At 39.7% G+C, this 25,064-nt stretch overlaps 6 non-coding genes across 6 annotated transcripts; all 6 read right to left on the bottom strand.

Annotated features, from left to right (window-relative positions):
* Window positions 1-4,248: 4,248 nt before the first annotated feature.
* trnag-ucc lies at window positions 4,249-4,320 on the bottom strand. Its single transcript has one exon. It is a non-coding gene; the product is annotated as a tRNA-Gly (tRNA).
* Window positions 4,321-4,556: 236 nt separating this feature from the next.
* trnag-ucc lies at window positions 4,557-4,628 on the bottom strand. Its single transcript has one exon. It is a non-coding gene; the product is annotated as a tRNA-Gly (tRNA).
* A 1,044-nt stretch (window positions 4,629-5,672) lies between these two features.
* Window positions 5,673-5,744, bottom strand: trnag-ucc. The gene has a single exon. It is a non-coding gene; the product is annotated as a tRNA-Gly (tRNA).
* Window positions 5,745-6,722: 978 nt separating this feature from the next.
* On the bottom strand, window positions 6,723-6,794 carry trnag-ucc. Its single transcript has one exon. It is a non-coding gene; the product is annotated as a tRNA-Gly (tRNA).
* A 2,522-nt stretch (window positions 6,795-9,316) lies between these two features.
* On the bottom strand, window positions 9,317-9,388 carry trnag-ucc. The gene has a single exon. It is a non-coding gene; the product is annotated as a tRNA-Gly (tRNA).
* Window positions 9,389-10,805: 1,417 nt separating this feature from the next.
* trnag-ucc lies at window positions 10,806-10,877 on the bottom strand. Its single transcript has one exon. It is a non-coding gene; the product is annotated as a tRNA-Gly (tRNA).
* Window positions 10,878-25,064: the final 14,187 nt, after the last annotated feature.

Raw genomic sequence — 25,064 nt, 5'->3', positions numbered from 1 at the left:
GGAAAGCATCTGGAGCCATGAGGAGGGACAACTCTGCCTCTAGCGGCTCAATCTAGTACAACACTGATCTCCAATAAGGTAACAATTGATGTTAAATTAGATAGATAGATAGATAGATAGATAGATAGATAGATAGATAGATAGATAGATAGATAGATAGATAGATAGATAGATAGATAGATAGATAGATAGATAGATACAGACAGACTGATTTCTTCATCAGGGAATTGTGGGTGTGCAAAAGTGCTGCGTTGGCCGGGAATCGAACCCGGGTCAACTGCTTGGAAGGCAGCTACGCTAAACACTATACCACCAACGCTGGAAAGCATCTGGAGCCATGAGGAGGGACAACTCTGCCTCTAGCGGCTCAATCTGGTACAACACTGATCTCCAATAAGGTAACAACTGATGTTAAATTAGATAGATAGATAGATAGATAGATAGATAGATAGATAGATAGATAGATAGATAGATAGATAGATAGATAGATAGATAGATAGATAGATAGAAAGATAGATAGATACAGACAGACTGATTTCTTCATCAGGGAATTGTGGGTGTGCAAAAGTGCTGCGTTGGCCGGGAATCGAACCCGGGTCAACTGCTTGGAAGGCAGCTATGTTAAACACTATACCACCAATGCTGGAAAACATCTGGAGCAACGAGGAGGGAAAACTCTGCCTCTAGCGGCTCAATCTGGTACAACATTGATCTCCAATAAGGTAACAACTGATGTTACATTAGATAGATAGATAGATAGATAGATAGATAGATAGATAGATAGATAGATAGATAGATAGATAGATAGATAGATAGATAGATAGATAGATAGATAGATAGATAGATAGGCACACAGACAGATCTCAGACGGCTCAATCTGATACAACACTGATCTCCAATAAGGTAACAATTGATGTTACATTAGATAGATAGATAGATAGATAGATAGATAGATAGATAGATAGATAGATAGATAGATAGATAGATAGATAGATAGACAGACAGACAGACAGACAGACAGACAGATAGATAGATAGATAGATAGATAGATAGATAGATAGATAGATAGATAGATAGATAGATAGATAGATAGATAGATAGATAGATAGATAGATAGATAGGCACACAGACAGATCTCAGACGGCTCAATCTGATACAACACTGATCTCCAATAAGGTAACAATTGATGTTACATTAGATAGATAGATAGATAGATAGATAGATAGATAGATAGATAGATAGATAGATAGATAGATAGATAGACAGATAGATAGATAGATAGATAGATAGATAGATAGATAGATAGATAGATAGATAGATAGATAGATAGATAGATAGATAGAAAGATAGATAGATACAGACAGACTGATTTCTTCATCAGGGAATTGTGGGTGTGCAAAAGTGCTGCGTTGGCCGGGAATCGAACCCGGGTCAACTGCTTGGAAGGCAGCTATGTTAAACACTATACCACCAATGCTGGAAAACATCTGGAGCAACGAGGAGGGAAAACTCTGCCTCTAGCGGCTCAATCTGGTACAACATTGATCTCCAATAAGGTAACAACTGATGTTACATTAGATAGATAGATAGATAGATAGATAGATAGATAGATAGATAGATAGATAGATAGATAGATAGATAGATAGATAGATAGGCACACAGACAGATCTCAGACGGCTCAATCTGATACAACACTGATCTCCAATAAGGTAACAATTGATGTTACATTAGATAGATAGATAGATAGATAGATAGATAGATAGATAGATAGATAGATAGATAGATAGATAGATAGATAGATAGATAGATAGAAAGATAGATAGATACAGACAGACTGATTTCTTCATCAGGGAATTGTGGGTGTGCAAAAGTGCTGCGTTGGCCGGGAATCGAACCCGGGTCAACTGCTTGGAAGGCAGCTATGTTAAACACTATACCACCAATGCTGGAAAACATCTGGAGCAACGAGGAGGGAAAACTCTGCCTCTAGCGGCTCAATCTGGTACAACATTGATCTCCAATAAGGTAACAACTGATGTTACATTAGATAGATAGATAGATAGATAGATAGATAGATAGATAGATAGATAGATAGATAGATAGATAGATAGATAGATAGATAGATAGATAGATAGATAGATAGATAGGCACACAGACAGATCTCAGACGGCTCAATCTGATACAACACTGATCTCCAATAAGGTAACAATTGATGTTACATTAGATAGATAGATAGATAGATAGATAGATAGATAGATAGATAGATAGATAGACAGACAGACAGACAGACAGACAGACAGACAGATAGATAGATAGATAGATAGATAGATAGATAGATAGATAGATAGATAGATAGATAGATAGATAGATAGATAGATAGATAGATAGGCACACAGACAGATCTCAGACGGCTCAATCTGATACAACACTGATCTCCAATAAGGTAACAATTGATGTTACATTAGATAGATAGATAGATAGATAGATAGATAGATAGATAGATAGATAGATAGATAGATAGATAGATAGATAGACAGATAGATAGATAGATAGATAGATAGATAGATAGATAGATAGATAGATAGATAGATAGATAGATAGATAGATAGATAGATAGATAGATAGACAGATATCAGACGGCTCAATGTGATACAACACTGATCTCCAATAAAGTAACAACTGAAGTTACATTAGATAGATAGACAGATTTCTTCAACAAGGAATTGTGTGTGTGGAAAAGTGCTGCGTTGGCCGGGAATCAAACCCGGGTCAACTGCTTGGAAGGCAGCTATGCTAACCACTATACCACCAACGCTGGAAAGCATCTGGAGCCATGAGGAGGGACAACTCTGCCTCTAGCGGCTCAATCTAGTACAACACTGATCTCCAATAAGGTAACAATTGATGTTAAATTAGATAGATAGATAGATAGATAGATAGATAGATAGATAGATAGATAGATAGATAGATAGATAGATAGATAGATAGATAGATAGATAGATAGATAGATACAGACAGACTGATTTCTTCATCAGGGAATTGTGGGTGTGCAAAAGTGCTGCGTTGGCCGGGAATCGAACCCGGGTCAACTGCTTGGAAGGCAGCTACGCTAAACACTATACCACCAACGCTGGAAAGCATCTGGAGCCATGAGGAGGGACAACTCTGCCTCTAGCGGCTCAATCTGGTACAACACTGATCTCCAATAAGGTAACAACTGATGTTAAATTAGATAGATAGATAGATAGATAGATAGATAGATAGATAGATAGATAGATAGATAGATAGATAGATAGATAGATAGATAGAAAGATAGATAGATACAGACAGACTGATTTCTTCATCAGGGAATTGTGGGTGTGCAAAAGTGCTGCGTTGGCCGGGAATCGAACCCGGGTCAACTGCTTGGAAGGCAGCTATGTTAAACACTATACCACCAATGCTGGAAAACATCTGGAGCAACGAGGAGGGAAAACTCTGCCTCTAGCGGCTCAATCTGGTACAACATTGATCTCCAATAAGGTAACAACTGATGTTACATTAGATAGATAGATAGATAGATAGATAGATAGATAGATAGATAGATAGATAGATAGATAGATAGATAGATAGATAGATAGATAGATAGATAGATAGATAGATAGATAGATAGATAGATAGGCACACAGACAGATCTCAGACGGCTCAATCTGATACAACACTGATCTCCAATAAGGTAACAATTGATGTTACATTAGATAGATAGATAGATAGATAGATAGATAGATAGATAGATAGATAGATAGATAGATAGATAGATAGATAGATAGATAGATAGATAGACAGACAGACAGACAGACAGACAGACAGACAGATAGATAGATAGATAGATAGATAGATAGATAGATAGATAGATAGATAGATAGATAGATAGATAGATAGATAGATAGATAGATAGATAGATAGGCACACAGACAGATCTCAGACGGCTCAATCTGATACAACACTGATCTCCAATAAGGTAACAATTGATGTTACATTAGATAGATAGATAGATAGATAGATAGATAGATAGATAGATAGATAGATAGACAGATAGATAGATAGATAGATAGATAGATAGATAGATAGATAGATAGATAGATAGATAGACAGATATCAGACGGCTCAATGTGATACAACACTGATCTCCAATAAAGTAACAACTGAAGTTACATTAGATAGATAGACAGATTTCTTCAACAAGGAATTGTGTGTGTGGAAAAGTGCTGCGTTGGCCGGGAATCGAACCCGGGTCAACTGCTTGGAAGGCAGCTATGCTAACCACTATACCACCAACGCTGGAAAGCATCTGGAGCCATGAGGAGGGACAACTCTGCCTCTAGCGGCTCAATCTAGTACAACACTGATCTCCAATAAGGTAACAATTGATGTTAAATTAGATAGATAGATAGATAGATAGATAGATAGATAGATAGATAGATAGATAGATAGATAGATAGATAGATAGATAGATAGATAGATAGATACAGACAGACTGATTTCTTCATCAGGGAATTGTGGGTGTGCAAAAGTGCTGCGTTGGCCGGGAATCGAACCCGGGTCAACTGCTTGGAAGGCAGCTATGCTAACCACTATACCACCAACGCAGGAAAGCATCTGGAGCAACGAGGAGGGAAAACTCTGCCTCTAGCGGCTCAATCTGGTACAACACTGATCTCCAATAAGGTAACAAATGATGTTACATTAGAGAGATAGATAGATAGATAGATAGATAGATAGATAGATAGATAGATAGATAGATAGATAGATAGATAGATAGATAGATAGATAGATAGATAGATAGACAGACAGACAGATCTCAGACGGCTCAATCTGATACAACACTGATCTCCAATAAGGTAACAAATGATGTTACATTAGATAGATAGATAGATAGATAGATAGATAGATAGATAGATAGATAGATAGATAGATAGATAGATAGATAGATAGACAGACAGACAGATCTCAGACGGCTCAATCTGATACAACACTGATCTCCAATAAGGTAACAATTGATGTTACATTAGATAGATAGATAGATAGATAGATAGATAGATAGATAGATAGATAGATACAGACAGACTGATTTCTTCATCAGGGAATTGTGGGTGTGCAAAAGCGCTGCGTTGGCTGGGAATCGAACCCAAGTCAACTGCTTGGAAGGCAGCTATGCTAACCACTATACCACCAACGCAGGAAAGCATCCGGAGCAACGAGGAGGGAAAACTCTGCCTCTAGCGGCTCAATCTGGTACAACACTGATCTCCAATAAGGTAACAACTGATGTTACATTAGATAGATAGATAGATAGATAGATAGATAGATAGATAGAGAGATAGATAGATAGATAGATAGATAGATAGATAGATAGATAGATACAGACAGATTGATTTCTTCATCAGGGAATTGTGGGTGTGGAAAAGTGTTGCGTTGGCCGGGAATCGAACCCCGGTCAACTGCTTGAAAGGCAGCTATGCTAAACACTATACCACGAACGCTGGAAATCACTTAGGGCAACGAGGAGGGAAAACTCTGCCTCTAGCAGCTCAATCTGGTACAACACTGATCTCCAATAAGGTAACAACTGATGTTACATTAGATAGATAGACAGATTTCTTCAGCAAGGAATTGTGGGTGTGGAAAAGCGCTGCGTTGGCCGGGAATCGAACCCGGGTCAACTGCTTGGAAGGCAGCTATGCTAACCACTATACCACCAACGCTGGAAAGCATCTGGAGCCATGAGGAGGGAAAACTCTGCCTCTAGCGGCTCAATCTGGTACAACACTGATCTCCAATAAGGTAACAACTGATGTTACATTAGATAGATAGATAGATAGATAGATAGATAGATAGATAGATAGATAGATAGATAGATAGATAGATAGATAGATAGATAGATAGATAGATTTCTTCATCAGGGAATTGTGGGTGTGCAAAAGTTCTGCGTTGGCCGGGAATCGAACCCGGGTCAACTGCTTGGAAGGCAGCTATGCTAACCACTATACCACCAATGCTGGAAAGCATCTGGAGCCATGAAGAGGGAAAACTCTGCCTCTAGCGGCTCAATCTAGTACAACACTGATCTCCAATAAGGTAACAACTGATGTTACATTATATAGATGATAGATAGATAGATAGATAGATAGATAGATAGATAGATAGATAGATAGATAGATAGATAGATAGATAGATAGATAGATAGATTTCTTCATCAGGGAATTGTGGGTGTGCAAAAGTTCTGCGTTGGACGGGAATCGAACCCGGGTCAATTGCTTGGAAGGCAGCTATGCTAACCACTATACCACCAACGCAGGAAAGCATCTGGAGCCATGAAGAGGGAAAACTCTGCCTCTAGCGGCTCAATCTGGTACAACACTGATCTCCAATAAGGTAACAAATGATGTTACATTAGATAGATAGATAGATAGATAGATAGATAGATAGATAGATAGATAGATAGATAGATAGACAGATAGATAGATAGATAGATAGATAGATAGATAGATAGATAGATAGATAGACAGACAGACAGATCTCAGACGGCTCAATCTGATACAACACTGATCTCCAATAAGGTAACAATTGATGTTACATTAGATAGATAGATAGATAGATAGATAGATAGATAGATAGATAGATAGATAGATAGATAGATAGATAGATTTCTTCATCAGGGAATTGTGGGTGTGCAAAAGTTCTGCGTTGGCCGGGAATCGAACCCGGGTCAACTGCTTGGAAGGCAGCTATGCTAACCACTATACCACCAACGCAGGAAAGCATCTGTAGCAACGAGGAGGGAAAACTCTGCCTCTAGCGGCTCAATCTGGTACAACACTGATCTCCAATAAGGTAACAACTGATGTTACATTAGATAGATAGATAGATAGATAGATAGATAGATAGATAGATAGATAGATAGATAGATAGATAGATAGATAGATAGATAGATAGATACAGACAGATTAATTTCTTCATCAGGGAATTGTGGGTGTGGAAAAGTGTTGCGTTGGCCGGGAATCGAACCCGGGTCAACTGCTTGGAAGGCAGCTATGTTAAACACTATACCACCAACGCAGGAAAGCATCTGTAGCAACGAGGAGGGAAAACTCTGCCTCTAGCGGCTCAATCTGGGACAACACTGATCTCCAATAAGGTAACAACTGATCTTACATTAGATAGATAGATAGATAGATAGATAGATAGATAGATAGACAGACAGACAGATAGATAGATAGATAGATAGATAGATAGATAGATAGATAGATAGATAGATAGATAGATAGATAGATAGATAGAATTGTGGGTGTGCAAAAGTGCTACGTTGGCCGGGATTCGAACCCGGGTCAACTGCTTGGAACAGCTGCTTGGTTAGCAGCTATGCTAACCACTATACCACCAACACCGGAAAACATCTGGAGCAACGAGGAGGGAAAACTCTGCCTCTAGCGGGTCAATCTGGTACAACACTGATCTCCAATAAGGTAACATTTGATGTTACATTAGATAGATAGATAGATAGATAGATAGATAGATAGATAGATAGATAGATAGATAGATAGATAGATAGATAGATAGATAGGCACACAGACAGATCTCAGACGGCTCAATCTGATACAACACTGATCTCCAATAAGGTAACAATTGATGTTACATTAGATAGATAGATAGATAGATAGATAGATAGATAGATAGATAGATAGATAGATAGATAGATAGACAGACAGACAGACAGACAGACAGACAGACAGACAGACAGACAGATAGATAGATAGATAGATAGATAGATAGATAGATAGATAGATAGATAGATAGATAGATAGATAGATAGATAGGCACACAGACAGATCTCAGACGGCTCAATCTGATACAACACTGATCTCCAATAAGGTAACAATTGATGTTACATTAGATAGATAGATAGATAGATAGATAGATAGATAGATAGATAGATAGATAGATAGACAGATAGATAGATAGATAGATAGATAGATAGATAGATAGATAGATAGGTAGATAGATAGATAGATAGACAGATATCAGACGGCTCAATGTGATACAACACTGATCTCCAATAAAGTAACAACTGAAGTTACATTAGATAGATAGACAGATTTCTTCAACAAGGAATTGTGTGTGTGGAAAAGTGCTGCGTTGGCCGGGAATCGAACCCGGGTCAACTGCTTGGAAGGCAGCTATGTTAAACACTATACCACCAACGCAGGAAAGCATCTGTAGCAACGAGGAGGGAAAACTCTGCCTCTAGCGGCTCAATCTGGGACAACACTGATCTCCAATAAGGTAACAACTGATCTTACATTAGATAGATAGATAGATAGATAGATAGATAGATAGATAGACAGACAGACAGATAGATAGATAGATAGATAGATAGATAGATAGATAGATAGATAGATAGATAGATAGATAGATAGATAGATAGATAGAATTGTGGGTGTGCAAAAGTGCTACGTTGGCCGGGATTCGAACCCGGGTCAACTGCTTGGAACAGCTGCTTGGTTAGCAGCTATGCTAACCACTATACCACCAACACCGGAAAACATCTGGAGCAACGAGGAGGGAAAACTCTGCCTCTAGCGGGTCAATCTGGTACAACACTGATCTCCAATAAGGTAACATTTGATGTTACATTAGATAGATAGATAGATAGATAGATAGATAGATAGATAGATAGATAGATAGATAGATAGATAGATAGATAGATAGATAGGCACACAGACAGATCTCAGACGGCTCAATCTGATACAACACTGATCTCCAATAAGGTAACAATTGATGTTACATTAGATAGATAGATAGATAGATAGATAGATAGATAGATAGATAGATAGATAGATAGATAGATAGACAGACAGACAGACAGACAGACAGACAGACAGACAGACAGACAGATAGATAGATAGATAGATAGATAGATAGATAGATAGATAGATAGATAGATAGATAGATAGATAGATAGGCACACAGACAGATCTCAGACGGCTCAATCTGATACAACACTGATCTCCAATAAGGTAACAATTGATGTTACATTAGATAGATAGATAGATAGATAGATAGATAGATAGATAGATAGATAGATAGATAGACAGATAGATAGATAGATAGATAGATAGATAGATAGATAGATAGATAGGTAGATAGATAGATAGATAGACAGATATCAGACGGCTCAATGTGATACAACACTGATCTCCAATAAAGTAACAACTGAAGTTACATTAGATAGATAGACAGATTTCTTCAACAAGGAATTGTGTGTGTGGAAAAGTGCTGCGTTGGCCGGGAATCGAACCCGGGTCAACTGCTTGGAAGGCAGCTATGCTAACCACTATACCACCAACGCTGGAAAGCATCTGGAGCCATGAGGAGGGACAACTCTGCCTCTAGCGGCTCAATCTAGTACAACACTGATCTCCAATAAGGTAACAATTGATGTTAAATTAGATAGATAGATAGATAGATAGATAGATAGATAGATAGATAGATAGATAGATAGATAGATAGATAGATAGATAGATAGATAGATAGATACAGACAGACTGATTTCTTCATCAGGGAATTGTGGGTGTGCAAAAGTGCTGCGTTGGCCGGGAATCGAACCCGGGTCAACTGCTTGGAAGGCAGCTACGCTAAACACTATACCACCAACGCTGGAAAGCATCTGGAGCCATGAGGAGGGACAACTCTGCCTCTAGCGGCTCAATCTGGTACAACACTGATCTCCAATAAGGTAACAACTGATGTTAAATTAGATAGATAGATAGATAGATAGATAGATAGATAGATAGATAGATAGATAGATAGATAGATAGATAGATAGATAGATAGATAGAAAGATAGATAGATACAGACAGACTGATTTCTTCATCAGGGAATTGTGGGTGTGCAAAAGTGCTGCGTTGGCCGGGAATCGAACCCGGGTCAACTGCTTGGAAGGCAGCTATGTTAAACACTATACCACCAATGCTGGAAAACATCTGGAGCAACGAGGAGGGAAAACTCTGCCTCTAGCGGCTCAATCTGGTACAACATTGATCTCCAATAAGGTAACAACTGATGTTACATTAGATAGATAGATAGATAGATAGATAGATAGATAGATAGATAGATAGATAGATAGATAGATAGATAGATAGATAGATAGATAGATAGATAGATAGATAGATAGATAGGCACACAGACAGATCTCAGACGGCTCAATCTGATACAACACTGATCTCCAATAAGGTAACAATTGATGTTACATTAGATAGATAGATAGATAGATAGATAGATAGATAGATAGATAGATAGATAGATAGATAGATAGATAGATAGATAGATAGATAGACAGACAGACAGACAGACAGACAGATAGATAGATAGATAGATAGATAGATAGATAGATAGATAGATAGATAGATAGATAGATAGATAGATAGATAGATAGGCACACAGACAGATCTCAGACGGCTCAATCTGATACAACACTGATCTCCAATAAGGTAACAATTGATGTTACATTAGATAGATAGATAGATAGATAGATAGATAGATAGATAGATAGATAGATAGATAGACAGATAGATAGATAGATAGATAGATAGATAGATAGATAGATAGATAGATAGATAGATAGATAGATAGATAGATAGATAGATAGACAGATATCAGACGGCTCAATGTGATACAACACTGATCTCCAATAAAGTAACAACTGAAGTTACATTAGATAGATAGACAGATTTCTTCAACAAGGAATTGTGTGTGTGGAAAAGTGCTGCGTTGGCCGGGAATCGAACCCGGGTCAACTGCTTGGAAGGCAGCTATGCTAACCACTATACCACCAACGCTGGAAAGCATCTGGAGCCATGAGGAGGGACAACTCTGCCTCTAGCGGCTCAATCTAGTACAACACTGATCTCCAATAAGGTAACAATTGATGTTAAATTAGATAGATAGATAGATAGATAGATAGATAGATAGATAGATAGATAGATAGATAGATAGATAGATAGATAGATAGATAGATACAGACAGACTGATTTCTTCATCAGGGAATTGTGGGTGTGCAAAAGTGCTGCGTTGGCCGGGAATCGAACCCGGGTCAACTGCTTGGAAGGCAGCTATGCTAACCACTATACCACCAACGCAGGAAAGCATCTGGAGCAACGAGGAGGGAAAACTCTGCCTCTAGCGGCTCAATCTGGTACAACACTGATCTCCAATAAGGTAACAAATGATGTTACATTAGAGAGATAGATAGATAGATAGATAGATAGATAGATAGATAGATAGATAGATAGATAGATAGATAGATAGATAGATAGATAGACAGACAGACAGATCTCAGAGGCCTCAATCTGATACAACACTGATCTCCAATAAGGTAACAAATGATGTTACATTAGATAGATAGATAGATAGATAGATAGATAGATAGATAGATAGATAGATAGATAGATAGATAGATAGATAGATAGATAGATAGATAGATAGACAGACAGACAGATCTCAGACGGCTCAATCTGATACAACACTGATCTCCAATAAGGTAACAATTGATGTTACATTAGATAGATAGATAGATAGATAGATAGATAGATAGATAGATACAGACAGACTGATTTCTTCATCAGGGAATTGTGGGTGTGCAAAAGCGCTGCGTTGGCTGGGAATCGAACCCAAGTCAACTGCTTGGAAGGCAGCTATGCTAACCACTATACCACCAACGCAGGAAAGCATCCGGAGCAACGAGGAGGGAAAACTCTGCCTCTAGCGGCTCAATCTGGTACAACACTGATCTCCAATAAGGTAACAACTGATGTTACATTAGATAGATAGATAGATAGATAGATAGATAGATAGATAGATAGATAGATAGATAGATAGAGAGATAGATAGATAGATAGATAGATAGATAGATAGATAGATAGATAGATAGATAGATAGATAGATACAGACAGATTGATTTCTTCATCAGGGAATTGTGGGTGTGGAAAAGTGTTGCGTTGGCCGGGAATCGAACCCCGGTCAACTGCTTGAAAGGCAGCTATGCTAAACACTATACCACGAACGCTGGAATTCACTTAGGGCAACGAGGAGGGAAAACTCTGCCTCTAGCAGCTCAATCTGGTACAACACTGATCTCCAATAAGGTAACAACTGATGTTACATTAGATAGATAGACAGATTTCTTCAGCAAGGAATTGTGGGTGTGGAAAAGCGCTGCGTTGGCCGGGAATCGAACCCGGGTCAACTGCTTGGAAGGCAGCTATGCTAACCACTATACCACCAACGCTGGAAAGCATCTGGAGCCATGAGGAGGGAAAACTCTGCCTCTAGCGGCTCAATCTGGTACAACACTGATCTCCAATAAGGTAACAACTGATGTTACATTAGATAGATAGATAGATAGATAGATAGATAGATAGATAGATAGATAGATAGATAGATAGATAGATAGATAGATAGATAGATAGATAGATAGATAGATTTCTTCATCAGGGAATTGTGGGTGTGCAAAAGTTCTGCGTTGGCCGGGAATCGAACCCGGGTCAACTGCTTGGAAGGCAGCTATGCTAACCACTATACCACCAATGCTGGAAAGCATCTGGAGCCATGAAGAGGGAAAACTCTGCCTCTAGCGGCTCAATCTAGTACAACACTGATCTCCAATAAGGTAACAACTGATGTTACATTAGATAGATGATAGATAGATAGATAGATAGATAGATAGATAGATAGATAGATAGATAGATAGATAGATAGATAGATAGATAGATTTCTTCATCAGGGAATTGTGGGTGTGCAAAAGTTCTGCGTTGGACGGGAATCGAACCCGGGTCAATTGCTTGGAAGGCAGCTATGCTAACCACTATACCACCAACGCAGGAAAGCATCTGGAGCCATGAAGAGGGAAAACTCTGCCTCTAGCGGCTCAATCTGGTACAACACTGATCTCCAATAAGGTAACAAATGATGTTACATTAGATAGATAGATAGATAGATAGATAGATAGATAGATAGATAGATAGATAGACAGATAGATAGATAGATAGATAGATAGATAGATAGATAGACAGACAGACAGATCTCAGACGGCTCAATCTGATACAACACTGATCTCCAATAAGGTAACAATTGATGTTACATTAGATAGATAGATAGATAGATAGATAGATACATAGATAGATAGATAGATAGATAGATAGATAGATAGATAGATAGATAGATTTCTTCATCAGGGAATTGTGGGTGTGCAAAAGTTCTGCGTTGGCCGGGAATCGAACCCGGGTCAACTGCTTGGAAGGCAGCTATGCTAACCACTATACCACCAACGCAGGAAAGCATCTGTAGCAACGAGGAGGGAAAACTCTGCCTCTAGCGGCTCAATCTGGTACAACACTGATCTCCAATAAGGTAACAACTGATGTTACATTAGATAGATAGATAGATAGATAGATAGATAGATAGATAGATAGACAGATAGATAGATAGATAGATAGATAGATAGATAGATAGATAGATAGATACAGACAGATTAATTTCTTCATCAGGGAATTGTGGGTGTGGAAAAGTGTTGCGTTGGCCGGGAATCGAACCTGGGTCAACTGCTTGGAAGGCAGCTATGTTAAACACTATACCACCAACGCAGGAAAGCATCTGTAGCAACGAGGAGGGAAAACTCTGCCTCTAGCGGCTCAATCTGGGACAACACTGATCTCCAATAAGGTAACAACTGATCTTACATTAGATAGATAGATAGATAGATAGATAGATAGATAGATAGACAGACAGATAGATAGATAGATAGATAGATAGATAGATAGATAGATAGATAGATAGATAGATAGATAGATAGATAGAATTGTGGGTGTGCAAAAGTGCTACGTTGGCCGGGATTCGAACCCGGGTCAACTGCTTGGAACAGCTGCTTGGTTAGCAGCTATGCTAACCACTATACCACCAACACCGGAAAACATCTGGAGCAACGAGGAGGGAAAACTCTGCCTCTAGCGGGTCAATCTGGTACAACACTGATCTCCAATAAGGTAACATTTGATGTTACATTAGATAGATAGATAGATAGATAGATAGATAGATAGATAGATAGATAGATAGATAGATAGAATAGTGGGTGTGCAAAAGTGCTGCGTTGGCCGGGAATCGAACCCGGGTCAACTGCTTGGAAGGCAGCTATGCTAACCACTATACCACCAACGCTGGAAAGCATCTGGAGCCATGAGGAGGGAAAACTCTGCCTCTAGCGGCTCAATCTGGTACAACACTGATCTCGAATAAGGTAACAACTGATGTTACATTAGATAGATAGATAGATAGATAGATAGATAGATAGATAGATAGATAGATAGATAGATAGATAGATAGATAGATAGAATTGTGGGTGTGCAAAAGTGCTACGTTGGCCGGGATTCGAACCCGGGTCAACTGCTTGGAACAGCTGCTTGGTTAGCAGCTATGCTAACCACTATAACACCAACACCGGAAAAAATCTGGAGCAACGAGGAGGGAAAACTCTGCCTCTAGCGGGTCAATCTGGTACAACACTGATCTCCAATAAGGTAACAATTGATGTTACATTAGATAGATAGGTAGATAGATAGATAGATAGATAGATAGATAGATAGATAGATAGATAGATAGATAGATAGAATTGTGGGTGTGCAAAAGTGCTGCGTTGGCCGGGAATCGAACCCGGGTCAACTGCTTGGAAGGCAGCTATGCTAACCACTATACCACCAACGCTGGAAAGCATCTGGAGCCATGAGGAGGGAAAACCCTGCCTCTAGCGGCTCAATCTGGTACAACACTGATCTCCAATAAGGTAACAACTGATGTTACATTAGATAGATAGATAGATAGATAGATAGATAGATAGATAGATAGATAGATAGATAGATAGATAGATAGATAGATAGATAGATAGATAGATAGATAGATAGAATTGTGGGTGTGCAAAAGTGCTACGTTGGCCGGGAATCGAACGCGGGTCAACTGCTTGGAACAGCTGCTTGGTTAGCAGCTATGCTAACCACTATACCACCAACACCGGAAAACATCTGGAGCAACGAGGAGGGAAAACTCTGCCTCTAGCGGGTCAATCTGGTACAACACTGATCTCCAATAAGGTAACAATTGATGTTACATTAGATAGATAGATAGATAGATAGATAGATAGATAGATAGATAGATAGATAGATAGATAGATAGATAGATAGATAGATAGATAGATAGAATTGTGGGTGTGCAAAAGTGCTACGTTGGCCGGGAATCGAACCCGGGTCAACTGCTTGGAACAGTTGCTTGGTTAGCAGCTATGCTAATCACTATACCACCAACACCGGAAAACATCGGGAGCAACGAGGAGGGAAAACTCTGCCTCTAGCGGGTCAATCTGGTACAACACTGATCTCCAATAAGGTAACAATTGATGTTACATTAGATAGATAGATAGATAGATAGATAGATAGATAGATAGATAGATAGATAGATAGATAGATAGATAGATAGATAGATCTCAGACGGCTCAATCTAATACAACACTGATCTCCAATATAGTAACAACTGATGTTACATTAGATAGATAGACAGATTTCTTCAGCAAGGAATTGTGGGTGTGGAAAAGTGCTGCGTTGGACGGGAATCGAACCCGGGTCAACTGCTTGGAAGGCAGCTATGCTAACCACTATACCACCAACACCGGAAAACATCTGGAGCAACGAGGAGGGAAAACTCTGCATCTAGCGGGTCAATCTGGTACAACACTGATCTCCAATAAGGTAACAATATATGTTACATTAGATAGATAGATAGATAGATAGATAGATAGATAGATAGATAGATAGATAGATAGATAGATAGATAGATAGATAGACAGACAGATCTCAGACTGCTCAATCTAATACAACACTGATCTCCAATAAAGTAACAACTGATGTTACATTAGATAGATAGACAGATTTCTTCAGCAAGGAATTGTGGGTGTGGAAAAGTGCTGCGTTGGCCGGGAACCGAACCCGGGTCAACTGCTTGGAAGGCAGCTATGCTAACCACTATACCACTAACACCAGAAAACATCTGTAGCCATGAGGAGGGAAAACTCTGCCTCTAGCGGCTCAATCTGGTACAACACTGATCTCCAATAAGGTAACAATTGATGTTACATTAGAATAGATAGATAGATAGATAGATAGATAGATAGATAGATAGATAGATAGATAGATAGGTAGATAGATAGATAGATAGATAGATAGATAGATAGATAGATAGACAGAATTGTGGGTGTGCAAAAGTGCTACGTTGGCCGGGAATCGAACCCGGGTCAACTGCTTGGAACAGCTGCTTGGTTAGCAGATATGCTAACCACTATACCACCAACACCGGAAAACATCTGGAGCAACGAGGAGGGAAAACTCTGCCTCTAGCGGGTCAATCTGGTACAACACTGATCTCCAATAAGGTAACAATTGATGTTACATTAGATAGATAGACAGATTTCTTCAGCAAGGAATTGTGGGTGTGGAAAAGCGCTGCGTTGGCCGGGAATCGAACCCGGGTCAACTGCTTGGAAGGCAGCTATGCTAACCACTATACCACCAACGCTGGAAAGCATCTGGAGCCATGAGGAGGGAAAACTCTGCCTCTAGCGGCTCAATCTGGTACAACACTGATCTCCAATAAGGTAACAACTGATGTTACATTAGATAGATAGATAGATAGATAGATAGATAGATAGATAGATAGATAGATAGATAGATAGATAGATAGATAGATAGATAGATAGATAGATTTCTTCATCAGGGAATTGTGGGTGTGCAAAAGTTCTGCGTTGGCCGGGAATCGAACCCGGGTCAACTGCTTGGAAGGCAGCTATGCTAACCACTATACCACCAATGCTGGAAAGCATCTGGAGCCATGAAGAGGGAAAACTCTGCCTCTAGCGGCTCAATCTAGTACAACACTGATCTCCAATAAGGTAACAACTGATGTTACATTAGATAGATGATAGATAGATAGATAGATAGATAGATAGATAGATAGATAGATAGATAGATAGATAGATAGATAGATAGATAGATAGATAGATAGATTTCTTCATCAGGGAATTGTGGGTGTGCAAAAGTTCTGCGTTGGACGGGAATCGAACCCGGGTCAATTGCTTGGAAGGCAGCTATGCTAACCACTATACCACCAACGCAGGAAAGCATCTGGAGCAACGAGGAGGGAAAACTCTGCCTCTAGCGGCTCAATCTGGTACAACACTGATCTCCAATAAGGTAACAAATGATGTTACATTAGATAGATAGATAGATAGATAGATAGATAGATAGATAGATAGATAGATAGATAGATAGATAGATAGACAGATAGATAGATAGATAGATAGATAGATAGACAGACAGACAGATCTCAGACGGCTCAATCTGATACAACACTGATCTCCAATAAGGTAACAATTGATGTTACATTAGATAGATAGATAGATAGATAGATAGATAGATAGATAGATAGATAGATAGATAGATAGATAGATAGATAGATAGATAGATAGATAGATAGATTTCTTCATCAGGGAATTGTGGGTGTGCAAAAGTTCTGCGTTGGCCGGGAATCGAACCCGGGTCAACTGCTTGGAAGGCAGCTATGCTAACCACTATACCACCAACGCTGGAAAGCATCTGGAGCAACGAGGAGGGAAAACTCTGCCTCTAGCGGCTCAATCTGGTACAACACTGATCTCCAATAAGGTAACAAATGATGTTACATTAGATAGATAGATAGATAGATAGATAGATAGATAGATAGATAGATAGATAGATAGATAGATAGATAGATAGACAGACAGACAGATCTCAGACGGCTCAATCTGATACAACACTGATCTCCAATAAGGTAACAATTGATGTTACATTAGATAGATAGATAGATAGATAGATAGATAGATAGATAGATAGATAGATAGATAGATAGATAGATAGATAGATAGATAGATACAGACAGATTGATTTCTTCATCAGGGAATTGTGGGTGTGCAAAAGTGCTACGTTGGCCGGGAATCGAACCCGGGTCAACTGCTTGGAACAGCTGCTTGGTTAGCAGCTATGCTAACCACTATACCACCAACACCGGAAAACATCTGGAGCAACGAGGAGGGAAAACTCTGCCTCTAGCGGGACAATCTGGTACAACACTGATCTCCAATAAGGTAACAATTGATGTTACATTAGATAGATAGATAGATAGATAGATAGATAGATAGATAGATAGATAGATAGATAGATAGAATTGTGGGTGTGCAAAAGTGCTACGTTGGCCGGGATTCGAACCCGGGTCAACTGCTTGGAACAGCTGCTTGGTTAGCAGCTATGCTAACCACTATACCACCAACACCGGAAAACATCTGGAGCAACGAGGAGGGAAAACTCTGCCTCTAGCGGGTCAATCTGGTACAACACTGATCTCCAATAAGGTAACATTTGATGTTACATTAGATAGATAGATAGATAGATAGATAGATAGATAGATAGATAGATAGATAGATAGATAGATAGATAGATAGATAGATAGAATAGTGGGTGTGCAAAAGTGCTGCGTTGGCCGGGAATCGAACCCGGGTCAACTGCTTGGAAGGCAGCTATGCTAACCACTATACCACCAACGCTGGAAAGCATCTGGAGCCATGAGGAGGGAAAACTCTGCCTCTAGCGGCTCAATCTGGTACAACACTGATCTCGAATAAGGTAACAACTGATGTTACATTAGATAGATAGATAGATAGATAGATAGATAGATAGATAGATAGATAGATAGATAGATAGATAGATAGATAGAATTGTGGGTGTGCAAAAGTGCTACGTTGGCCGGGATTCGAACCCGGGTCAACTGCTTGGAACAGCTGCTTGGTTAGCAGCTATGCTAACCACTATAACACCAACACCGGAAAACATCTGGAGCAACGAGGAGGGAAAACTCTGCCTCTAGCGGGTCAATCTGGTACAACACTGATCTCCAATAAGGTAACAATTGATGTTACATTAGATAGATAGATAGATAGATAGATAGATAGATAGATAGATAGATAGATAGATAGATAGATAGATAGATAGATAGATAGATAGATAGATAGATAGAATTGTGGGTGTGCAAAAGTGCTGCGTTGGCCGGGAATCGAACCCGGGTCAACTGCTTGGAAGGCAGCTATGCTAACCACTATACCACCAACGCTGGAAAGCATCTGGAGCCATGAGGAGGGAAAACTCTGCCTCTAGCGGCTCAATCTGGTACAACACTGATCTCCAATAAGGTAACAACTGATGTTACATTAGATAGATAGATAGATAGATAGATAGATAGATAGATAGATAGATAGATAGATAGATAGATAGATAGATAGATAGATAGATAGAATTGTGGGTGTGCAAAAGTGCTACGTTGGCCGGGAATCGAACGCGGGTCAACTGCTTGGAACAGCTGCTTGGTTAGCAGCTATGCTAACCACTATACCACCAACACCGGAAAACATCTGGAGCAACGAGGAGGGAAAACTCTGCCTCTAGCGGGTCAATCTGGTACAACACTGATCTCCAATAAGGTAACAATTGATGTTACATTAGATAGATAGATAGATAGATAGATAGATAGATAGATAGATAGATAGATAGATAGATAGATAGATAGATAGATAGATAGATAGATAGATAGAATTGTGGGTGTGCAAAAGTGCTACGTTGGCCGGGAATCGAACCCGGGTCAACTGCTTGGAACAGTTGCTTGGTTAGCAGCTATGCTAATCACTATACCACCAACACCGGAAAACATCGGGAGCAACGAGGAGGGAAAACTCTGCCTCTAGCGGGTCAATCTGGTACAACACTGATCTCCAATAAGGTAACAATTGATGTTACATTAGATAGATAGATAGATAGATAGATAGATAGATAGATAGATAGATAGATAGAGCGATAGATAGATAGATAGATAGATAGATAGATAGATAGATAGATAGATAGATAGATAGACAGACAGATCTCAGACTGCTCAATCTAATACAACACTGATCTCCAATAAAGTAACAACTGATGTTACATTAGATAGATAGACAGATTTCTTCAGCAAGGAATTGTGGGTGTGGAAAAGTGCTGCGTTGGCCGGGAACCGAACCCGGGTCAACTGCTTGGAAGGCAGCTATGCTAACCACTATACCACTAACACCAGAAAACATCTGCAGCCATGAGGAGGGAAAACTCTGCCTCTAGCGGCTCAATCTGGTACAACACTGATCTCCAATAAGGTAACAATTGATGTTACATTAGATAGATAGATAGATAGATAGATAGATAGATAGATAGATAGATAGATAGATAGATAGATAGATAGACAGAATTGTGGGTGTGCAAAAGTGCTACGTTGGCCGGGAATCGAACCCGGGTCAACTGCTTGGAACAGCTGCTTGGTTAGCAGATATGCTAACCACTATACCACCAACACCGGAAAACATCTGGAGCAACGAGGAGGGAAAACTCTGCCTCTAGCGGGTCAATCTGGTACAACACTGATCTCCAATAAGGTAACAATTGATGTTACATTAGATAGATAGATAGATAGATAGATAGATAGATAGATAGATAGATAGATAGATAGATAGATAGATAGATAGATAGACAGACAGACAGATCTCAGACGGCTCAATCTGATACAACACTGATCTCCAATAAGGTAACAAATGATGTTACATTAGATAGATAGACAGATTTCTTCAGCAAGGAATTGTGGGTGTGGAAAAGCGCTGCGTTGGCCGGGAATCGAACCCGGGTCAACTGCTTGGAAGGCAGCTATGCTAACCTCTATACCACCAACGCTGGAAAGCATCTGGAGCCATGAGGAGGGAAAACTCTGCCTCTAGCGGCTCAATCTGGTACAACACTGATCTCCAATAAGGTAACAACTGATGTTACATTAGATAGATAGATAGATAGATAGATAGATAGATAGATAGATAGATAGATAGATAGATAGATAGATAGATAGATAGATAGATAGATTTCTTCATCAGGGAATTGTGGGTGTGCAAAAGATCTGCGTTGGCCGGGAATCGAACCCGGGTCAACTGCTTGGAAGGCAGCTATGCTAACCACTATACCACCAACGCAGGAAAGCATCTGGAGCAACGAGGAGGGAAAACTCTGCCTCTAGCGGCTCAATCTGGTACAACACTGATCTCCAATAAGGTAACAAATGATGTTACATTAGATAGATAGATAGATAGATAGATAGATAGATAGATAGATAGATAGATAGATAGATAGATAGATAGATAGACAGACAGACAGATCTCAGACGGCTCAATCTGATACAACACTGATCTCCAATAAGGTAACAATTGATGTTACATTAGATAGATAGATAGATAGATAGATAGATAGATAGATAGATAGATAGATAGATAGATAGATAGATAGATAGATAGATAGATAGATAGATAGATAGATTTCTTCATCAGGGAATTGTGGGTGTGCAAAAGTGCTACGTTGGCCGGGAATCGAACCCGGGTCAACTGCTTGGAACAGCTGCTTGGTTAGCAGCTATGCTAACCACTATACCACCAACACCGGAAAACATCTGGAGCAACGAGGAGGGAAAACTCTGCCTCTAGCGGGACAATCTGGTACAACACTGATCTCCAATAAGGTAACAATTGATGTTACATTAGATAGATAGATAGATAGATAGAATTGTGGGTGTGCAAAAGTGCTACGTTGGCCGGGAATCGAACCCGGGTCAACTGCTTGGAACAGCTGCTTGGTTAGCAGCTATGCTAACCACTATACCACCAACACCGGAAAACATCTGGAGCAACGAGGAGGGAAAACTCTGCCTCTAGCGGGACAATCTGGTACAACACTGATCTCCAATAAGGTAACAATTGATGTTACATTAGATAGATAGATAGATAGATAGATAGATAGATAGATAGATAGATAGATAGATAGATAGATAGATAGATAGATAGATAGATAGATAGATAGATAGAATTGTGGGTGTGCAAAAGTGCTACGTTGGCCGGGAATCGAACCCGGGTCAACTGCTTGGAACAGTTGCTTGGTTAGCAGCTATGCTAATCACTATACCACCAACACCGGAAAACATCGGGAGCAACGAGGAGGGAAAACTCTGCCTCTAGCGGGTCAATCTGGTACAACACTGATCTCCAATAAGGTAACAATTGATGTTACATTAGATAGATAGATAGATAGATAGATAGATAGATAGATAGATAGATAGATAGATAGATAGATAGAGCGATAGATAGATAGATAGATAGATAGATAGATAGATAGATAGATAGATAGATAGATAGATAGATAGATAGACAGACAGATCTCAGACTGCTCAATCTAATACAACACTGATCTCCAATAAAGTAACAACTGATGTTACATTAGATAGATAGACAGATTTCTTCAGCAAGGAATTGTGGGTGTGGAAAAGTGCTGCGTTGGCCGGGAACCGAACCCGGGTCAACTGCTTGGAAGGCAGCTATGCTAACCACTATACCACTAACACCAGAAAACATCTGCAGCCATGAGGAGGGAAAACTCTGCCTCTAGCGGCTCAATCTGGTACAACACTGATCTCCAATAAGGTAACAATTGATGTTACATTAGATAGATAGATAGATAGATAGATAGATAGATAGATAGATAGATAGATAGATAGATAGATAGATAGATAGATAGATAGATAGACAGAATTGTGGGTGTGCAAAAGTGCTACGTTGGCCGGGAATCGAACCCGGGTCAACTGCTTGGAACAGCTGCTTGGTTAGCAGATATGCTAACCACTATACCACCAACACCGGAAAACATCTGGAGCAACGAGGAGGGAAAACTCTGCCTCTAGCGGGTCAATCTGGTACAACACTGATCTCCAATAAGGTAACAATTGATGTTACATTAGATAGATAGATAGATAGATAGATAGATAGATAGATAGATAGATAGATAGATAGACAGACAGACAGATCTCAGACGGCTCAATCTGATACAACACTGATCTCCAATAAGGTAACAAATGATGTTACATTAGATAGATAGACAGATTTCTTCAGCAAGGAATTGTGGGTGTGGAAAAGCGCTGCGTTGGCCGGGAATCGAACCCGGGTCAACTGCTTGGAAGGCAGCTATGCTAACCTCTATACCACCAACGCTGGAAAGCATCTGGAGCCATGAGGAGGGAAAACTCTGCCTCTAGCGGCTCAATCTGGTACAACACTGATCTCCAATAAGGTAACAACTGATGTTACATTAGATAGATAGATAGATAGATAGATAGATAGATAGATAGATAGATAGATAGTTAGATAGATAGATAGATAGATAGATAGATTTCTTCATCAGGGAATTGTGGGTGTGCAAAAGATCTGCGTTGGCCGGGAATCGAACCCGGGTAAACTGCTTGGAAGGCAGCTATGCTAACCACTATACCACCAACGCAGGAAAGCATCTGGAGCAACGAGGAGGGAAAACTCTGCCTCTAGCGGCTCAATCTGGTACAACACTGATCTCCAATAAGGTAACAAATGATGTTACATTAGATAGATAGATAGATAGATAGATAGATAGATAGATAGATAGATAGATAGATAGACAGACAGACAGATCTCAGACGGCTCAATCTGATACAACACTGATCTCCAATAAGGTAACAATTGATGTTACATTAGATAGATAGATAGATAGATAGATAGATAGATAGATAGATAGATAGATAGATAGATAGATAGATAGATAGATTTCTTCATCAGGGAATTGTGGGTGTGCAAAAGTGCTACGTTGGCCGGGAATCGAACCCGGGTCAACTGCTTGGAACAGCTGCTTGGTTAGCAGCTATGCTAACCACTATACCACCAACACCGGAAAACATCTGGAGCAACGAGGAGGGAAAACTCTGCCTCTAGCGGGACAATCTGGTACAACACTGATCTCCAATAAGGTAACAATTGATGTTACATTAGATAGATAGATAGATAGATAGAATTGTGGGTGTGCAAAAGTGCTACGTTGGCCGGGAATCGAACCCGGGTCAACTGCTTGGAACAGCTGCTTGGTTAGCAGCTATGCTAACCACTATACCACCAACACCGGAAAACATCTGGAGCAACGAGGAGGGAAAACTCTGCCTCTAGCGGGACAATCTGGTACAACACTGATCTCCAATAAGGTAACAATTGATGTTACATTAGATAGATAGATAGATAGATAGATAGATAGATAGATAGATAGATAGATAGATAGATAGATAGATAGATAGATAGATAGATAGATAGATAGAATTGTGGGTGTGCAAAAGTGCTACGTTGGCCGGGATTCGAACCCGGGTCAACTGCTTGGAACAGCTGCTTGGTTAGCAGCTATGCTAACCACTATACCACCAACACCGGAAAACATCTGGAGCAACGAGGAGGGAAAACTCTGCCTCTAGCGGGTCAATCTGGTACAACACTGATCTCCAATAAGGTAACATTTGATGTTACATTAGATAGATAGATAGATAGATAGATAGATAGATAGATAGATAGATAGATAGATAGATAGATAGACAGACAGACAGATCTCAGACGGCTCAATCTGATACAACACTGATCTCCAATAAGGTAACAAATGATGTTACATTAGATAGATAGACAGATTTCTTCAGCAAGGAATTGTGGGTGTGGAAAAGCGCTGCGTTGGCGGGGAATCGAACCCGGGTCAACTGCTTGGAAGGCAGCTATGCTAACCACTATACCACCAACGCTGGAAAGCATCTGGAGCCATGAGGAGGGAAAACTCTGCCTCTAGCGGCTCAATCTGGTACAACACTGATCTCCAATAAGGTAACAACTGATGTTATATTAGATAGATAGATAGATAGATAGATAGATAGATAGATAGATAGATAGATAGATAGATAGATAGATAGATAGATAGATTTCTTCATCAGGGAATTGTGGGTGTGCAAAAGATCTGCGTTGGCCG

Source organism: Pygocentrus nattereri, chromosome 17 (genome assembly GCF_015220715.1).
Source record: "Pygocentrus nattereri isolate fPygNat1 chromosome 17, fPygNat1.pri, whole genome shotgun sequence".
Taxonomy (NCBI): domain Eukaryota; kingdom Metazoa; phylum Chordata; class Actinopteri; order Characiformes; family Serrasalmidae; genus Pygocentrus; species Pygocentrus nattereri.
Note: the sequence above shows the minus strand (reverse complement) of the source record. Positions and strands in the feature narration are given on the sequence as shown.